The sequence below is a fragment of the Crocodylus siamensis genome, chromosome 6 (assembly GCF_052110815.1).
Source record: "Crocodylus siamensis isolate JL-2025a chromosome 6, ASM5211081v1, whole genome shotgun sequence".
Taxonomy (NCBI): Eukaryota; Metazoa; Chordata; order Crocodylia; family Crocodylidae; genus Crocodylus; species Crocodylus siamensis.
The window spans coordinates 83,625,662-83,646,716 of NC_143400.1; the positions used below are offsets into that span (position 1 = coordinate 83,625,662).

The 21,055-nt window shown below is 47.0% G+C and overlaps 1 protein-coding gene and 1 pseudogene across 8 annotated transcripts in view; one reads left to right on the plus strand and one right to left on the minus strand.

Moving 5' to 3' along the window:
- PHC3 (polyhomeotic homolog 3) overlaps positions 1–21,055 on the minus strand; it is a 124,403-nt gene that overhangs the window by 63,666 nt on the left and 39,682 nt on the right. The window lies entirely within an intron of this gene.
- Positions 9,115–11,499, plus strand: LOC149863090 (A-kinase anchor protein 4 pseudogene; annotated as a pseudogene).

Below are 21,055 nucleotides of genomic sequence, written 5' to 3' on the forward strand. Positions count from 1 at the left end.
AGCCGGAACATCCGGAACACTAAGAGCTCCTATGCAAATTTTGTTTTTTTTGGAGTCTCCAGGTACACATTTTTGGCTTTGGATCGAGATCTCTGGGGTATCTGAGTGAGTATACGAATTCCCTTTGCCCAATTTGGTTCTGGGTCCGGAGCAGGAGGTGTGCATGTTCTCATGGTAAATCATCTGCTGTAAGGGACTTTTTGGTATTTGGTGTGCCTTGGGTGCACTTTTGTGGGCAAAATGGGTACGGTTAGCTCCCGTGTAGAAAACACGGATACCCCTCTAAGGTGCTTATTACGTCATTTTAATAAATTTGCAAGGCCGGCCGATTACGGAATAAAAATGAAAAAAAGTTGATTTAACTAAGTTTTGTCAACTCGATTGGCCAACATTTGGGGTCCACTGGACCCCAAAAGGATCCTTTGTGCTAAAAGAAGTGATAGCTATCCATGAAATTGTTATGCAAAATGGGTATTGGAATCAGTTTCCTTATATTGATTGTTGGTTGTGGGTGGTTCAAAATCAGCCACCTTGGATTAAGAATTACTTAGTAAAGTCTCATGTGATGCTTGTTAAGAAAAAGACTCGGGGGGGGGGGCGCCTGTACTTCCTGAGTCTAATGAGGGGGGGAATTCTGAATTGGCTGAGTACCGGACCCGTGCTCCGGTTGCCCTGTCGGGTAGCGAAGATGAGTCAGACGCCTCCTCGGCATCCAGTCCTTCTGCACCACCGCCCCCTCCCTTAGAGAGACCACCACCGACGTACCAAGGCATACCTAATGAGTTAGAGCGTGAGCCTCAGCCAAGTGCCTCATCTGAATCAGGAAATAAGGGTTATTATTTGCGCAAGCCTGTAGAGTCACAGCCGGTGCTGAACTGTCTGATGCGAGAGGTTATTGGGGAAGGAGGCACTGCAACTTTTGTCTACACCCCATTTAGCACTTCAGATTTATTTAACTGGAAGAATCAGAGCCCCTCTTTTCGTGAAGACCCTGAAAAGATGAGGGATTTGTTTCGATCTATTGGGCAGACTCATCGACCCACTTGGGCTGATGTCCAGATGATGCTCCAGACCCTCCTAACCCCGGAGGAGAGGAGATTAGTGTTGGGGACAGCAGAGCGTATTGCGACAGCCAGAGTTGAGTTAGAGGGTGCTGCTGGTCGTACTCTGCGTGATACCTTCCCTGTAGAAGAGCCGAGATGGGATAATCACACTGCCGAAGGCAGAGAGCTGAGTGCACGGTATCTGGGAATTATAGTGGAAGCAATGGGAAAGGCAGTGCCTCGGGTTACCAATCTGTCTAAGTTGTATGAAGTGAGACAGGGAAAAGAGGAGGATCCCTCAGCTTTCCTTGGGAGGCTGTATGAGGCGTTTCGCAGGTTTTCGGATCTGGATCCAGAAGCCCCAGATAACCAGCGCATGGTAAATCTTATGTTTATTGGTCAATCTGCTGCTGATATCCGTAAGAAGTTACAGAAAACTGAGGGAGGTGCTGGGAAACCGATTTCAGAGCTGGTGGAAATTGCATATAAGGTGTATGGGAATCGTGAGCAAGTGCAGGAGCGCAAGGAGGATAAAAAGGCTCAGCGACAGATGGCAGCACTAGCAGCTGCTATAACTGGAGGGAACTCTGAAAAGGCTGGGATGCAGAAGGGGAAAGGAGAAAGAGTGGGAGCAGACGTTTGTGCTTATTGCAAAGAGAAAGGACACTGGAAAAGGGAATGCCCGAAGTTGAAGGAGAAGAGAGAGAGGGAACCGAGAGGTCACCTCATGCGGGCAGAAGACAAGGGTGAGGATTCAGAATGAAGGGGACAGGGATCTAAGACCACTACCCTTCGGGTTGGAGCCCGAGAAGATCCCATGGTAACCATTAGGGTTGGTGGCAAAAACTTTGAAGCCTTGGTGGATACTGGGGCTACATTTTCAATGATTCCAGAAAAACCCCCCTGTGCAGGAACTAGTGAACAGCATGTACTTGTGGAAGGGATTGAGGGAATGCAAACCCGACTCCCTGTTTGTAAACCACTCCTCACCAAAGTGGGAGATCATTTGCTTGAGCACTCCTTTGTGTATTCTCCAAGTTGCCCGGTTGCACTCCTTGGGCGGGACTTACTCACAAAATTGCAAGCTGAGATCTTTTTCAGAGACGATCAGATGGTGGTCCAGCTACCTGTCAAGCAGAGCTCGAACTATCAGATGGCTCTCCTGAAGGACCGACGCCCTGCAGTAAGTCCAGAAGATCACATGACTGGAGCAGACCCCTCGGTATGGGCTGATGGAACCCCTGCGCGAGCTAAGTTCGTCTCCCCGGTAAGGATCGTACTCAAGGATGGGGAGGGGCCCGTTCGGGTAAAGCAGTACCCACTCAGCCGAGCGGCCAGAGCTGGACTCAAGCCGTTTAATAGAGAAATACAAGAGGTACGGATGGCTAGTGGAAGGGACTTCACCCTATAACACCCCCATCCTTGGAGTGCCAAAGGCAGATGGGGTCTCATACAGACTGGTCCAAGACTTACGGGCAGTAAATAAGAAGGTCCTTTCAGACCATCCTGTAGTCCCGAACCCTCACACGATTTTGACACAAGTACCGGGGGAAGCTGAAATATTTTCAGTGCTAGATTTGAAAGATGCTTTCTTCTCTATTCCCCTTCACCGAGACAGTCAAAAATTGTTTGCTTTTGAATGGGAGGATCCAGACACCTTCCATAAAGCCCAACTCATGTGGACAGTTCTCCCACAAGGATTCGTAGCAGCCCCTCATATTTTCGGACTTGCCCTTCAGAAGGACTTGGAGGAGTGGAAGGGATCACACCCCGCAGTGACTCTCCTCCAGTATGTGGATGACCTGCTAGTTGCAAGCCCAAACTTGCAGCTCTGTGAGGAAGCCACCAGGTCACTCCTAAACACTCTAGGGGAAAAAGGATATAAAGTTTCTAGAGAGAAAGCCCAGATATGTCAGCCTGAAGTCACATTTTTGGGATATAAGCTCTCAAAAGGAGTCAGAGCCCTGAGTGCAGATCGCATACACGCGATTCAAGGTCTAACCCCACCTAAGTCACCCAAGGAGCTACGAGCATTCCTAGGGCTAACTGGGTTCTGTCGACTATGGATACCAGATTATGGTGGGAAGGCTAGACCACTGTATGACTCCCTGACTAAGGAGAGTCTCACTAAATGGAAATGGAATAAAGAAATGCAGCATGCCTTTGATCTGCTTAAAGCAGCATTAACCCAGCCCCCTGCCCTGGCCATCCCAAACAGTAAAAAGCCATATCGACTGTATGTTCATGAGAATCGAGGGGTTGCATCAGGGGTGCTGACACAGCCATCGGGCCCGACCTGGAGACCCGTGGGATATTACTCAAAGGTTCTAGATCCAGTGGCACTCGGGTGGCCAGCCTGTCTTCGGGCTGTGGCAGCCACAGCAGTGGTTGTTGAAGAAGCCCAGAAGATAGTCATGGGTGCGGATATGGAAATACTCACTCCTCATGGAGTTCCCCAGATCCTAGGGACTGAGGGAGGGAAATTTCTTAACCCCTCCAGACAATCACGGTATGAGATATTTTTGCTCTCTAATCCAGGACTTACTTTCAAACATACTACAGCTTTAAACCCTGCAACCTTGCTGCCGGAGCCAGGAAAACCGATGCATGACTGCCTTGAGGTCCTAAATCAAACCACACAGGTGCGACCTGATCTTGCTGAAGACCCAATTGAGGACCCAGATGTTGAATACTTCGTAGACGGCTCCAGCTCTGTCATCGATGGAAAAAGACGAACAGGATGTGCAGTGGTAACCTTGGATAAGGTAGTATGGAGGGAGTCATTGCCAAGCTCATGGTCGGCACAGGCCGCAGAACTCACTGCGCTCACCCGAGCATTACAGCTGGGGACAGACCAGCGGGTTAATATATACACTGACTCTCGCTATGCTTTTTCTACAGTCCATGCACACGGACTATTGTGGAAAGAAAGGGGTTTTATTACGGCCTCTGGGAATAAAATTGCTAATGGCCCCCAGATTATCAAGCTACTAGAGGCACTCCACCAGCCTAAAGAGGTAGCAGTCATTCATGTGCGGGCCCATGGGAAGGCTGCTGAGGAAAAGCATAAGCTTGGAAATGCAAAGGCTGATTCAGCAGCAAAGGAAGCTGCATTTATTGGGGGAGAAGCGGAGGAGGTATCCAAGCAGGCCATGTCCCATGCCATATGGCCAGACATCCAAGATTTAGTCCCACAGTATTCCCCTGAAGAAGATAAATTTGCACAAAGAGCTTGTGCAGAAAAGAACTCCCAGGGGTGGTGGATAGTACCAGGAGGGAAAGTCATGATACCCAGGCCATTGCTTCGGGAGGTGCTGCAACAGCTCCATGCAAGAACCCATATGGGAGGCTTGGCCATGGGTGATCTAGTGATTCGCCAAGCAGTAGCTCCAGGGCTATATGTAGAAGCTCAGCGCATTGCTACCAAGTGCATCACATGCCAGAAAGTAAACCCCCGAAGGAAACCCCCTGTGCCAATGGGAGGTAGACCCTGGGCAGCGTACCCTGGACAGGCATGGCAGATTGATTTTGCCGAGCTCCCACGGTCCGGACATCACGGGTTTTTACTTGTCATGGTAGACCAGCTCTCTGGTTGGGTCGAGGCCTGGCCCACCAGGACTGCCACTGCGGCTACAGTAGTGAAGTATTTGTTGCAGGAGATCATTCCACGGTATTCCCTGCCTGAGTCCATTGAGTCGGATCAGGGACAACACTTCGTGGGAAAAGTGGTTCAAGGAGTCGCGCAAACTCTCAAGGTTACTTGGAAATTACACACACCATGGAGACCACAGAGTTCAGGACAAGTGGAACGTATGAATAGGACTTTAAAGACTTTGCTCACCAAAATCTGTATTGAAACACGTCTTAAGTGGCCTCAAGCATTGCCGCTAGCTCTTACTTGCATTCGAAACACTCCCCGACGGGGCCTTAAATTGACCCCATATGAAATTATGTTTGGCAAGCCGCCTCGAGTCTTACCTCCTGGGATGCGAGAGAATGTAACTTTTGAATTAGGTAATAGTGAGCTTCATATGTACGTTATTGCTTTGCAGTCTGTCTTGTTTTCTCTTCACAGGTATGCAGCCTCCTTTCAGCACCTGCCTTTAGACGTACCGGTACATGACTTCTCCCCGGGAGACTGGGTCTTGGTGCAGCGGTGGAAAAAGGAACCTCTGACTGAGAGGTGGAGTGGCCCTTTCCAGGTACTTCTAACAACCCACACCGCTGTAAAGATCGCTGGCCATGACCGTTGGATACACCATACCCGTGTGAAACGACATCCACAAGCGTCAGAGGACAACAACTCCCAAGACGAACTCACTCCGGAAGCTGAGTCGTCTTCGGAACAAGAAGCCAGCAAGTGGAGCTGTGAACCTACTGGTGATCTCCAAGTGCGCCTGAGACGGCTTAATCAAAGTTCAGAAAATTAGTCCAGAAAGTAAAAGGGAAAATATGGTGGGAATTATAATGTGCCTTGTTGTTATCTGCATAATGAAAGAAGCAGGATTGCATAGCCTTAGCCACTGGCCTATGCCCCCGCTTTCCCAAATTACTCCCCCAGGGACAAATTTGTATGTTGATATGATGGAGAGGATTGCAAGTACTTTTAATCTTACCAACTGCTGGGCCTGTGGGGGGCTCCGAGAGGCCGGAGAACAGTGGCCTTGGAGGGCTTTTCCTTTGGCCCCAAAATGGTTAGTCAGTGACAAAGCAGATGTTAAGAGTACTGGTCAAGAATGGGATGAGAACCACAGCTGGGATCTTTCCCAAGTGGCATTGGGAGAGTACTGTATTAGCAGTAATGGTACAGGAAGGAGGTTAGGACATAGTCAGTGTACATGGACATTAAAATGGGCCCGAGTATGCAGCAAGTATGCTGATCAATGGAATTCTGCTGCCATTAGGCTCCCAATCTCCACACAGATGCAAAATCTCAAAAGGACAAGAATATTACCTTTCGATCCTGACCCTACCAGATGTCAGGCATATGAAAAGACCCGAGGCGAACGATTTACCTACATTTATAAGTGGCAATGGGCACACCTGAATGGCACAGTGGCAAGGTTTAATGCATATTGGAGTGCCTTAAATGACACAAATGAAATAACCAAGTGCGAGTATAGGGATAAAGATGGCGTATGGAAATGTCAGTTTAAACTGAGTAACTATCACACTGGCCCTTTAGGGCATAAGGGCACCAAATACTATCCCCTTCTTTTCCACAGCCGTGACCCCCTAGCCTTGGGAGGGGAACACAGGGCCCTAAAAGGACATTATTGGATTTGTGGAAAGCGTGCCTATACAGTCCTACCACGAGGGTGGACAGGAACCTGCTATATTGGAGTAATTGTACCATCTTTCTTTTTGTTACCATCTGAGGGTGGAAATAAGCTGGGAGTCTCTTTGTATGATGATTGGAACAGGGCCAAGAGAAGTATTGATGTAAGTTTGACACAGGGTGGCTCCCAAAAGTGGAAGGAGGATGAGTGGCCTCCTCAGAGGATTATTGAGTATTATGGACCAGCTACATGGGCTAATGATGGGAGTTGGGGCTACCGGACACCAATATATATGCTGAATAGAATCATCCGGTTGCAGGCAGTCTTGGAAGTAATTACTAACCAGACCGCCACTGCTCTCGAGTTGCTGGCTCGACAAAGTTCTCAGATGAGGGAAGCCATATACCAAAATCGAATGGCTTTAGACTATTTACTCGCAGAGGATGGCGGAGTCTGTGGAAAGTTCAACCTTTCTAATTGTTGCCTCCAAATAGATGATAACGGGAAGGTGGTCTTAGAGATTGCCAAAGAGATTAGGAAAATAGCCCATGTACCAATACAAACGTGGGAAACCACATGGAATAAGGACTGGTGGTTTCAATTATTTGGAGGACCCTGGTGGAAAAAAGTAGGGTTTGTGCTTTTGTGTGCTCTAACTGGTTTGATTTTTATCCCTTGTCTCATTCCTTGTCTTACTAGATTGATAACCACCACAGTAGAAGGAATGCAGGTTGCAGCAGTCCCTCTAAAAGCACAGACTGTAGCAAAAGTCATGGTCCTCAGAAAAATTCCTCGTAATTATCTTGATATGCCCAAATGAAGTAAAGATCAGAAAGCATCTTGAGGGGGGAATATTGTTAGAAATATTATTAAAAATGCATTATCAATAGCTGTTAGCTCCCATCAATAGGGTTGTCCTTTGAATAAGCAAGGCTGCCAGCCCTCCTTGTCTCCTTAATGAGAGAGGGAAGGGGGGGTTGGAAACTGAAGGAAAAACTCCAAGAGCTCTCTTTGTTCTGCAAATTTACTATCTCTTTGTTACACTAAATCACACTTTCCTTGATGGCTCCCACGGTTTTTAGGCTAAGATAAGAATAATTGCCATTTTAGCCTTGAAGTTAAACCCTCCATAACCTCCAGTGCTTTCTGGGCAAGCGTAATAACCTAATACATATTAAGCCTATCCGCCCCGCATACTTAAGTAGTTAATTATAATACACATGGGATGCATGATCTGACGTATTCTCATGCATGTTTGTATGAACCGGAAATGAGTTGTAAGAGTTCCTGTTTCTGTACACGTGCCAGAAAAGAGGGGATAAAAGCCTGCTAATGATTGTACTCAGGGGCAGAGGGTTTTGATCTTTTGTCTTCTCCCTCTGACCCTATTTGCAAATATATACCTTTTGTCTCACCAACAATGTGTGCCTAAGGATTTGTTATTCAATGAGCCTCCAAAGAAAACGAACCGAGAGAGAGTTTTTTTTACTTCATTCATGTGAAATAAAATAATTTTTTAAAGACAAAAAATTTTGTTATCACAGACATTAGCTTAAAGGGGTGGGGGGGGAGCAAGTAAAACTTGCCAGTATTACACATTCATTAAAATATTTAATTACACCTTACATAGAGAAGGGAAGGAAAATGAAAACAACATCAACAGTAGCCCAAAAAAAATGATACTGAAGACAAAAATCCTCTATGAAACACGGCAGGACTTTTTCTCCCTTATGCTGGTATCACCTTCCTTTCCTTTTCTGGGAAATGCCAGATTCTTTGGGGGTAGAAGCCTCAGTTTGGTTCACTTCTTCACTCAGAGTTTTGGAAGCACTCTTTTGCTGGCTTGCATACTTCTCAGTCCCCTCTTTGGCATTTCTCAAGAACAGTGGTTTGGTTAGAAAAGAATTGGGCCTGAAAAGAATTAGGCCTGTTCAGTCTGAGTAAGAGAAGGCCGAGAGGTGACTTGATAGCTGCCTACAAGTACATCAGGTGTGAACACCAAGATATAGGTGAGTAACTCCTCAGGATGGCCTCAAGGGCCAACAGACATAAGTGTATAGAAGGTAAATTCAGTCTACGTATAAGGAAGAACTTCTTTTCTGTAGGGGCTGGCAGAATCTGGAACACCCCCAGCAGACGTGGTGCAGCTGCCATCCTTGGAGGTGTTCAAGAGGAAGCTGGACAAGCACCTTGTTGAGCTTGTCTGAGCCCAATAACTTACAGCTCATGGCAGAGGACTGGACTTGATGATCTTACAGGTCCTTTTTGGTTTTACAATTCTGTGACGCTGTAGGACCAAACTCTGCCGGCCAAACTCCTCCTTTTTACCAGAAACTTAACTCTGTGCTAAGCTGTCCTTATATTAACTGTATATCCCAAAACGTAGTTTAATGAGAGTTGTTGCCTCCTTGTATTCTTTTTAATCAGGGGTTGAGACATGAGGAAGGAGAGGAGACAGAAACTGATTCCCCATTCCCTCACTTCTCCATCCCATCTAAAAAACAGTATCCAAAACCTAAGGAAACAGATTTATTACAGCCTAAGTGAAAAACCAGGATAGCAGGTTATTGTTGAACCAGGGCCATCACACCATTAGCTGCTGGTGAAACTGAATCTTTGTGATGTCACTGCTGCTATAGAAACCAAGAGGCAACACAGTGAACATCAAATCTGGCAGCAAAAGACCATGGGAAGTTGAGAGAAGAAGTAACATCGAGTCTGGCAGGGTCATCACTGCAGCTCAACTGACTCAAGAACACTTTACGGTCCTGGGTACGGTTCCACCATCAAAGATGTCTCAGGAAGTTGACTGGCTACATAGCCAGGCAGGCCTGTGTAAAGTAGACCTCTACAAGCCTGAAGGACAGAAGGACCAGGACCGTAAAGTGATCTCTTTTGTTGATGTCTCCAGCCTGAATTTAAAAGCCACAGATCCAAAAGCAAAGCAAGCTGCAAGCCAGTCCAGCAACATCTCTGAACATTCAAATGAACTTGACCTAGTAAACATGGAGGAAAAAGAGGTCATTGTAATAAAAGACAATGAAAAGCAAGATCGTTCTAAGACTGAAGGAACAGTCTGTCTTTTTAAACAAGGTTCAACTGATGAACTTAACATTGTGAGCTGGCTCAACAATGACCTTCAGAAATACGCAGTTGGATTCCAGCACGCACTGGCTCCTTCAGATAATCCACCGAAACGCAAAGGTAGTGACAGCTTCAAAAATACCCTACTGTACCAGAACAATGACACATCATTAAAGTATACTGGTGCTCAGAAAGAAAACAAGGGAGACACTGATGATGTTTCTTACTATGTAAATAAGCTCTGTTCCTTGGTTGCTCAAATGGCAAGTAAGGAGATCACAGACAAACTGGAAGGAACTGCCCAAAACTGTATACGTCAAGCAATTCATAGATCCACTCATGAAGGGAAAAATAATAATACCAGTGGTGATGTGAGCAAAATTGCATCACAAATAGTGAATGAAGCTGTTGAAGCAAGCACACAAGACCCTCGTGGTAAACTACCATCTCCCAAGGCATCTCAAGAGAGGACTACTAAGGGAGCAGATCATTCAGGCTCCAAAAAAACATCTCTTTTCTATGGCGAGATGTCCAGTCAAAAGGATGGTAAACAAGGAGAAAAATGTTCAGATAAGCAAATGCATCAGCAAGCCAAAAACTCCAGGCAAGATGAATATGGTACTTCTGTCAACAAAGGGTTAATGGTCTATGCAAACCAGGTTGCTTCAGATATGATGTTCTCATTCTTGAAGACCATGAAAGTTGAAAGGAAGGGCAACAAGCATGCTCCAGCTTGCCTGGTTTTGAAGAAAGTAGTTCTCAAACACACCAGAGATGTTATATCAGACTTGATAGACTCAATAATGAAAAATCTACATAATGTCACAGGTGAGCTCATGAAAAACTCTGACTTCGTTGCTACTGTGAAGAAAAATCTATTCAGTGTAGCGAACCAGAAGTCTACTGAAATTTTGGAAGCAATGGTTAAACGCCTTTTTCAAGCCCTAGCAGGAGAAGATAAGGGACAATCCAGGTCTCAAAGTCTAGCATTTACATCACTTAAAACAGGGTCCCAGGACCCAAAATCTCAAGCCATGCAGTTTACAGCAATGAAGAGTGCAATGCACAACTCTGGAAAAGACAAGGATAAAGGAGGGAACAAATCTCAATCGTCTTCGTGCAAGCCTTCGGAAAAGCACTGCTCAATGGATAAGTATGCAAAAGACCTCATTGTGACTGCCTTAATGTTGATACAGCAACATCTACTGCAACAAACAAACAATGGCAAGGACTCTACTGAATCACGTGCCACTTCGTTTGGGTACGTGTCCCGCGATGCACATTTCGGAAAAGCTGGGAACAGCCAAAGTTCCAAGTCCCTTGCAGAGGCTTCTGGGTCGAGGCCGGCAGGGACAAGGAACGATTACCAACAGCAGCTCAACTCCCAAAAGGAAGACATATCAAGTATCCTCTTGTCCATCATACAGAAGGTCTTGCACGAAGCTGGATTCAATAGTGAAGACAGCTTCAGCGAAACAAACAAGAGCTTAAAGCATACCCCTGCCAGCGAATGGGAGCCTGGCAAACAGGCCGTAGCCAATCAGCTCAATTCAACCATGGAGCAGTCTGACAATATGGATCAAGTTAACAAGCAATTTTTTGACCAACTGGTGGAATCTGTGATAAAGTTGTGTCTTTTCATGGTCAAAGGCAGTGGAACTGACTTAGCTATAGGTGACTTGCCAGAGGAACCCAATGCATTTGGTACGTCATCTGCAAAAGCTCAAGCAACAGCCAGGAAAACTTCCCTATCAAAACAGAATGGAAACCCACTTACAGGTTCATCTTCAGGTTCTCAAGTAGTAGTGACCAACCAGAATGCCAACACCAGCTCACAAAACAAAGAGCTTCAGGCCATCCTTCAGTGGGTGGTTGCTTCCCAGTTCAATGTGCCAAATCTGTCATTCATGCATGGAAATGAGGAGAATCTGAAGAAACTTCCTTTGCTAGCTGAAAAAGCAGCCACAAAGGGCTACAGTGTGGGGGATATTCTCCAGGAAGTAATGAGGTACTTAGAAAAACAACAGTTTGATGCCACGGTGGGAAACATAACTCGCTGTGGACTGATGGACTGGTTGCTTAATAGCCTCTGAGGAAACCACCTACTCCCCCTCCCTCAAAAGTTACTTGGACCCAGCCAAAGCCCCCAAACCAGCTCTCTGCTGGCACAAGCACGTTTGCAAGAGACAGCTCTGCACTGAATACTACATGCTGTTGCACATAAGCTGGGCAAGATCATCAATAAAAAAATTAAAAAATAAAGGACTACTTTATTAAGCATTTCAGCAGAGCTGAAAAAAAATAACTACGCAACTACTAGTTAGAGCAGGGGCAGGCAATTATTTCTGCTGGAGGGCTGCTTAATGAAGTTTTGGTGAGCTCGAGGGCTGCATGGGTAGCCCGAGCCTTTGACAGTTGCCTCTCCTCTCCTTTTCCCTCCCCAATCGCCACCTTGGGAAGTCCCAGAAGTCCCTCCCCTTGCTCCTCAGAAATACTTCTTTTGGAAGGAGGGGTTGTCATGTTAGAACGAGAAAAAAACAAACAAACGAATCATACACTAAAAGTTAAACACCTACTATAACATAATTTAATTTTATTACAAAATATATTTTTGTCATGATTTGCGTTTGTGAACTGTATACAGAGGTGATTTGCCTAATAACTCAAAAATAAAGTCTTAGTCTTATATATTGTGTGGGATGTGTGTGTATGTATGGTGAGGTATGTGCGTGCACACGTGTATGTGGTGGGGGTGCACGTGTGGTGTGGAATGGGGTGTGTGGAGGGAGGGCTGCGATAGAGTGTGGCTATGTGTATGTGGGGCAATAGAGTATGTTGGGGAGTGTATATGGGTGTGGGTTGTAGGGGCAGGGTGTAGCTGCGTGGTACTTGTGGGGTGTAAGGGATGGTGTGCGGGGTGTTGGGACCCCTTCACATTCCCCGCCATGTTATGCAGTCCCTACAGATGGCAGCAGCAGGGAGGGGCATTTATGCCCAGTGCAGATGCTGTTGCCCAGTGGTACATGGCTCCAGTCAGCGCTGCACATCATCGGACGGACACAGTGCTGCCCAGCTGTGCTACCTCTATCACCAGGACTCCCCACTATGCATGTACAACTCCTGTACTTGCATGCCACTGGAGGGAAGCTCCACACACTGGAGCTGGCTGCCTTTGCTACTCCCTGACATGCAAGTCCTGGGACTCAACAAAGAAGCAGGGGCAAGGGCTCCTTTCCACTCCAGTGTAGTCCTGGGACCTGCATGGCAGGGGAAGGTGAAGGCAGCCAGCTCCAATCCGTGGAGCTTCTCTTCAGTGGTGTGTGAATGTGGGAATTGAACATGCACCACGGGAAGCCCTGACAATAGAGGTGGCTCAGCTGGCATGTGCTCCTCACCACTAGGTGCAGTGCTGGCTGGAGCCGCGCACTGACAGGTGGCAGGGTCTGTGCTGGGCATTAGCACCTCCCTGCTGCTGCTGCCACCACCTGCAGGGCCTGCACACCATAGGGGAAGTGTGGGGAGGATCCCCACACCACCCCACCCTCCCTCACACTCGCACCCAGCCCACCCGAGCTCTGAACTGCTGCCACCCCCCTGCTTGGGGCCTCTGTACTGCTGCCAGCTCCAGCCCCAAGTTCTGTGCTCCTGCCCAACTGCAGCTCCCCAATGCTTGCTGCTTCCCTACCTGCATCCCGGAGCGAACAGGACACCGGGAAAGCTGAGCAGGTCCTCCAGCAACTGCAACACTGGCAGCAGAAGCTGCGTGCTTGGAAGCTGCAGGCCAGGCCTTTCTGCCCACGAGGGTGCGAATGAGGTACAGTAGGGTATGTTGGCGGGGGTGGGGATGGGCAGAAGGGCTAGGCGGAGTATAATTAGTTGGTGGGTACCACGGACCAGATGAAAGTACCTGGCAAGCCAGATCTGGCCCGCAGGCTGTATTTTGCCCACCCCTGAGTTACAAGAATAAACCGGTCACCAGACAAGAACATATGACAGTTTGGGTTGTGGGGGTGGAAGGATAAGCAGATGTGAGGCATGAACGGGGAACTAGACTGTCTCCACCCTAAGTTGAAAGCCTTCCTAGGAAAGGATAGGCATTGTGATTTTTACTAGGGTACTGTCCTTGAGAACTGCTTTAAGATTTTATTCCACATCCAACTCTACCTAGCAGGTGTCTGATAATTTACATGGATCCTGGTTTTCTCCAATTAAAAAAATCTCATATTCTCCTATTTAAAAACCCAAAATCCACAGCCCCTACCCACCACACTTGCTCTCTCCTGGCAGAAGCTCCCTCACTGCTGGACCCATGTCCTGGTGCTGCAGCTGTGGTGTCCCACCCTCCTTGTGCTTTGTGGTTCCGAGTGGTGCCAGCTGCTGCTGTACTGCTCCCTGCACCTGTGCCCAGGCCCCAGTAGTCCCCTGACTGGGGCTCAGGGACTGAGCTGAGCCTGTCTCTGGCTGGTCAAGCCCCTTCCTCTCCAGGCCAGCCTCCCTCTCCCTCTAGGAGAGCAGGGGGGGCTTCAGGCTCAGCTCTGGCAGCCACTTCTACCCTAAAGTCCTCCCCACTCTCCCTCTCTCCCCCATGCCCCCCCTGCTGCCGCCACCCCCAGCCCATCTCACACACACACACACAGACCCTGCTGCCACCCCAATCCCACCCCTACCTATCACCTCCCCGCCACTGCTGCCACCTCCACCATGAGCACCCCCTATCACACCCGCCTTGTGTGTTTCCTGGGACCAGGAGCCCCACCTAGCTGGGGCTGCATGTCCCAGCACTGGTGCACAGCTCATGTGCAGTGAAGTAGCTGCCTGCCCAGCCATGGCCCTCACTGGCAGGTTCCAGGCAGTCTGGTGGCAGGGGCCATATTCCCCCAGGGCCAGAGAAGTTCCCAGGACCCCAAGACAGGGCAGGGCAAAATACAGGCCAGCCACACCACTCCTTCCCTCCCCTCACCCAGCCGCGTGCCTGCAGCAGCCACTGCTATAGCCACGAAGAAGTCACCAACAGCCGCTGAAACCACAGGTCAGTCCAGGCTGGACGGTGTGGCACAGGAGATTGGTGAGCAGTGGGGCAGTTGCTGCCAATGCAGTGCACTTGCCCCAGGTCCTAAGTCCCAGCTGGGTGGCACCCCCGGCCCCAACCCCTAACCCTGCCCTGAGGGCACCCAGGCTGACAGCCTGAGGTGCAGCATGCACTCCCTCCTTTCTGCATTAAGCCGCTGCCACCATCACCACCACCACAGCTGGGCAGTGCCCTCAGCTCTAGCCCAAGCTGAGCTGGGACAAGCTACTGTGGGACAAGGCATCCCACACCCACCCTGGTCTTAGTATCACTGAAGAGGCAGCGCTGTGACCAAGTAAGAGGCCCTTCCTGGCCATCACTATCCCAGGCAGGGTACAGTAGACTTGGGTTCCATCATGGGGATGCTGCCTGGGGTCCCCTGACCCATCCTGAGAGTGCCTACAGACCCCCTCCATCACTACTCTAGTCCCCACCCACACAACCCTGCCCAGCCCCCCCACCCACTCTGTTGGCTCCTCCTGCAGGCTCTGCCTCTCAGAAGGGGGCCCCAGCTGCTCCCCACCCCCAGGCCCCAAAGGCCTATTTACCCCAAAGGCCACAGGATGATAAGCAAGTCTGAGCCAGCCCTGGCTGACTCAAATTCACAGACCCTGCCCCCGCTGGACAGGGCTCAGTGTTTCCTGCCCTTTTGCAAGCAGCCTGCCAAAGGGGGAAAATCTGCCTTTTTCTCCCTCAAAAGGGAAAATCCATGTTTTTCCATGGGAAATGGAAAACCCGTATCCCTGCTGATAAATTTGAAAGTTCATCCCTCTGTAGCTACTGAAAAGAAAAGGAGCTCTGTCATCTTCCTTTCAGAGCCTATTAGCTATTCCAAAGTATAATGAAAAAGTTCTCTTTCCCTCCCCTCCATGCCTCCCTTTTAAAAATCCTCCTTCCCAATGAAAAAAAACAAATGCAGCTGGTCTCAGTTCACTTAAACTTTAGATATATAAAATTAATATAATGCTTGCCAGTTTTACAGATCCATTCAAAACAAAAGTGAAGGTGAAAAGAATAGTATTAACTTCACATCGGTACCGATTAGCAAGGCTAGGAGCAAATATCTTCAAACATAAGGGCTCCAAGTCCCTTATTTGAACAGATGAAAGTCTAGAACCTGTTGAGCTGGGACAGATCCATTCACAGTAAACTTCCCAATTAACCTGCCAAGTCAAATTTCAAGTTTGTGATTTTAGTACAGATCATACATTGTCAAACTCCTCAAAAACAGAACTTAGAAATATATGGGAAAGTGAAAGGCAAACAGAAATGAGAAGATCCAGAAAATAGCTCACTACTCAACAGAGCATTTCACAAGCTGGAAATGCTCTAAAATTCTGCATTGTTTTGTTTATAATCCATCACGGCCAGAATTAAATTTTTCACTTGATACAGTACTTTCTAAATATTGTTTTTCTACCCCGATTATCTCCTGTAAAAATTCCCCAACTTATTAAAGACTTTCCTTAGGACTAGAGTTCATTTTGTATAAGCATGCAATATGGATATCATTTAATAGAAAGCCACCTAGATTAAACCTGGCATACAAGTTTTGCTTCCATCTTTTTCAAAATTGTCAACATTTGCTTAATTGCCAATATATTGGAAAGAAACTAGCCATGCATAACAAACTGTCTTTATTAATTATTGTTACTTAGGTTGCTGTACTATCAAAATTGCGTTCCAAATACACAGGAAGACAACGGTCCCTACTCTCAAGCAGAGCATAAAAAGGAACACATATGTTGGGGTGGCATAGAACTAGTTCAAATAAGATTTTCATTGTGAAAATAGATGCCATTACTTACAGGTTGCTGGGTTTCATTTATGCACATTTCAATTCCACTCCTCCCTCGACTATTTCACAATGCCACCTTCCTCTATAGCAATCCCAAACATCTTTTCCAATGCCCTTAAACCTTTTCTTTTCCAATATTTAACACCTGCCTGCCATAAAAGGAGTGGTTCATTCCTAGAGTAAATAAATTAAATAAAGTACATAAGACATAATGCCTTCTAAACGTTGTGAATCAGTGAGAAGAGAACAGTGAGAAAAGTGGATTCTTTCACAAAAGGTGTGCCATAAGGTTCTGGAGTACTTCTGAAAGGTACAAACACCTACGCTTTGACTTCTTTTTCTGCTGCTGGGGTCTCGATGGCAACAGGCCGCAGCAACATGTGCAAGGGCTGTGGGAGCAGGGGAAATGAAGTCCACTGGGGTCAAACCCAGCCTGTGTGCTGGACTTTTCCTTCCCCTAGTGTAGATGCAGGCAGAATGGAGACACACCTTGCCCTGGGCAAAGATGCCAGGTAGGCTGAAACAGGGCAGGACTGTGCCAAGGGGCCTGGAGACTAGTGAAACACTGAAGGTTGTGGAGACTGGAAAGCCCAGACAAGAGTGGACCTGAACCATCCATTAACAGCCAGAGTAGCTCACAGGCAAAAGGTTGCAAAGCTGAGGCCCCACAAGGGATCAAATGGCAACACAGTAACACCTGTGAGGCAAGGACCAGTGTAGAGGCAAGAGGAAGCCACACATTTAATCCTTAAGGCACAGAGGGCCTGCAGGTGGTGAATATCAAGAAAGAAAGAAAGAAAAAGAGCAAGAAGGAGCATGCAAGAGAGCACCTACGGTCACCAGTTTCTGAGGGAAGCCTCCCCTCATTACTTTCAGCAAAGTATGGCGTGTGAACAAGCAGGGCAAGAAGCAGGATGAGACCATGGGAGGCAGGAGCAAGGGCCTGACAGGTTTGGGGTTGTCACTAGGGGGCAGCACAGCAACCCTTGGGCACCATGCTCATGGCATAGTTTCTTCCAGGTTTTATAGGCTTCTTCAGTCCTTCGAGGAATAGTAGGCATGCAGGATTCAGTCATAATAACACCTTTATTTTTCTGGAGACACTTGTCAATAAATCCCAATTTTTGGATTGGAGCTCCTCAATTGTCCTGCTCAGAGGCTGACCACAGAACGACTTCTGATGCCAGTTACGGTTCTCCCAGCTTCCCATCTAGATGCAAAATGTCACCCCTTGAATGCTGGCATGAGTCCTTACCTGTCTTACAAATATGACATAAATCCTGTGCATCTCCAAAGTGCCTAGTCTTTAAAAATGGCAGGTTTAATTGGCTTTATTTCTACTTAGTTGTATATTTCAATGCCCACTAAGATTCTGGTTGGAAATGGCTACTACCACACATTCTGAGCATCTTTTTTTCCTGAGACTGCTTGGGACTGGTTCAGATGTGAACACTAACGGTATTGCTAGAGTTTTCCAGCACCCGTAGCATGTTTCTGTGTCACCGATTATTTGCATCTCCGCAGAGACCTTGAGTTATACCACAGACTCAGTGAGACACATTTTTTGATTGGTATGAAGCAGCTTTCAAAAGACATCAAGAATCTCAAGTTCAAAGTCTTAAGGACTCCCAAGAAAAACTGAAATCTCAGATAAAGGAATTAAAACAGAAAAGTGCACCAAAAGGCCCCCCCGGCAATCAATATACCATCAGCACCAAAACAACTTTATCCACAAATAACTGAGAATGAATCTGCAGAAGATATAATTGATTTTCGTAATGTGCCACCCCCATATCAGCCTCAGGCACAATCTGAACCTGAAGAAGTCCAAAGTAACCAAATAGGCTCTTCCGGCAGGATTAGCCCACCTCACCAGAAAACTGTCACTCAAAAACCGTCACCTGCCCCCAGGGCATGCTCACGTCCACCGGAGGCATGGCATCTTTCTCCTGAAATCTCAACCCCTCCTCTTGTTTAAGGTCTGGTGCCCAATATGGTCCAGCCACTTCTTTAAAATCTAAAAAGGCTCGGCTTATGCCTTTACGCCAACTTCCAGGACAAGGTCCAAATGGGGAAACTACAATCACAGTCCCTGTCCCCTGGACCCCAGGAGATCTCCTAAACCTGGTTAAACAATTTCTCAACATCAGAGAGGAACCCCAAAAATTTAGAGATGAATTAAACACTGTAATCCAATGTTATGATCCAACATGGGCAGATTTGAACCGATTAAGGAGAGGTGTTCTGCCCTCTGAGGTCCGCAACCGCCTCACTGCACAGGCTACTTGGCCTACTCAAGACCCTGGAATAGGAGCTCACTTAACAGATGCCCGAAGACGCATCCTTGAGGCTGTGCTTAAAATTTGCCCCAGGAAAACTGACTGGGCCAAAATACATAACTGTAAACAAAATAAATGAGAATCCCCAGCAGACTACATGGACCGCTTGAAACTAGTATTTGAAAGACATTCAGGTATTGAAAATGCAGCTGAAACTGCCCCAGAAGCAGTTGCTTCCGCTTTTGTCCACGGACTTCTTTCTAAAGTCCAAGAACAGTTGTGCACAATTGCTGTAGGTTGGCAGACTAAGCCACTTGCAGAACTAGTCACCACTGCAAATCATTGTACAACCTGCCAGGAAAAGAAAAAGGAATCCACAGAAACTAAGCTAATGTCATTACAATTACAGACTTTAGGCAGGGGCAGAAGCCGAGGTTTCCAAGGACAGTTCAGAGGCAGGGGACATGGTCATGGGATGGGACGAGGAGGATTTCAGTCCCAAAATAATGACAGTTGTCATTATTGTGGCCAACCAGGACACTGGAAGGCTCAATGTCCTCACCGGCCTGGCCAGCCGGGGATGACGTTTAACCCGCCACCACCTCCTCTCGCTCAATTCTCTGTCCCAAAACAGGAAGTCTCCTGTTAGGCCAGCCTGAGGAATAGTAACATCATCACGGCCTGCTTCTCCCACTTAATCAAGATGATCCCTCCGTTTCCGGCGTGATAGATGGCATCTCTACAAAATGTTTAGTAGATACCGGTGCAAGCCGCTCTACTCTTCGAGCTGAAGAATTTTCCACAACTCCCCTCTCCTCTGCTGTTGTAAACGCTGTAGGAATTTCAAATCAAATAGTTCCTTATCCTGTTTCCCAACCATTACATGTTTCTCTTGGTCCCGTTTCTGATCAACATGCCTTTCTCCTTAGTCCTTGTTCTCCTGTTAATTTATTAGGCAGAGATTTGCTTTGTAAACTCGGCTGCACTATCTATTGCTCTCCTAATGGTGTTTATTTAGATGTCCCCTGAGATAATGAGATAGCAGTACTTGCCGCTTTAGCTAGTTCACCTCCTGAGCCTGAGTTTCCTAATCTTTCTGTGTTGCAAGAAGAAATCATAAAAGCTGTCCCTCTGTTTCTCTGGTCCTAGCATGCTAATGAAGTAGGACAAATCCATACTGCCCAGCCTGTAAAAATTAAATTAAACCCAGCTAAGCCTTTACCCAAAGTTGCTCAATACCCTTTAGGTCCAGAAGCTGAAGAAGGGATACACCCTGTTATAACCAGCCTTTTAAAGCATGGTATTGTCCTGACTAAAAGCCCTTGTAATACGCCTATTCTTCCTGTAAAAAAAAACAAACCTGGAAAGAATACCTATCGCTTTGTACAAGACCTTCGTGAGGTAAATTCTGCAGTTTTACCTACTTTTTCTGTTGTAGCAAATCCAGCTACTATCTTAGCCTGTATTTCTCCTAAAGCTTGTTATTTTACTGTCGTTGACTTGTGTTCTGCATCTTTCTCTATTCCTATACACCCTGATAGTTTCTTTTTGCATTTACCTATCAAGGACTTCAGTATACCTGGACACGATTGCCCCAGGGCTATACTGAATCCCCTTCTCTTTTTTCTCAAATTCTGAAGAAAGATCTAGATGACATAATATTTAAAGAAAATTCTGTGCTTATGCAATATGTTGATGATTTGCTTTTGGCATCTACCACCCTTGAAGCCTGTAAAACTGATTCTTTAATTCTCCTCACCTCTCTTGCTCTAAAAGGCCATAAAGCATCTAAAGAAAAGCTGCAGCTTTGTCTTCCTTGTGTCCACTATTTAGGTCATGATATTTCTGCTGGAAAACGACTGCTTTCCTCTTCCAGAATAGAAGCTATCCTTAAAATCCCTAGACCAACTACTGTGTCCCAAATACGTACCTTCCTAGGCATGGCTGGCTACTGCCGTCAGTGGATACTTGGCTATGCCTCTATAGTCAAGCCGTTGCAAAATCTGACTCGTTAATACCCCTGAGCCTTTACCCTGGACTTCAGAGATTGAAGTAGCCTTTACCTCTATTAAACAAGCTCTGTCGCAAGCTCCTGCCTTAGGCCTTCCCGATTATACTACACCTTTTATTCTTTTTTGTCATGAAAAGGATGGATTTGCATTTGCAGTATTTACTCAGACACATGGAGACAAGCACCGTCCCATTGCTTATTACAGCTCTGCTCTTGACCCGGTTGCAGCCGGATTTCCCCCATGTCTCCTAGCTGTAAGCTGCATCCACCGTCACCGTTGAACTTTCTTCCACCCTTGTATTAGGTTCTCCCCTTACTGTTGCTGTCCCACATGCTGTAGCAGCCCTTTTACTAAAAACAAAAATCCAACACCTTTCAAATCCTAGATTAGCTAAGTATGAAATCTTGCTTCTCTCTGCTGGAAATGTCACCCTAACTAGGTGCCCTGTTTTAAACCCTGCTTCCCTGTTACCTACCCCTTCAAACGGTGAAC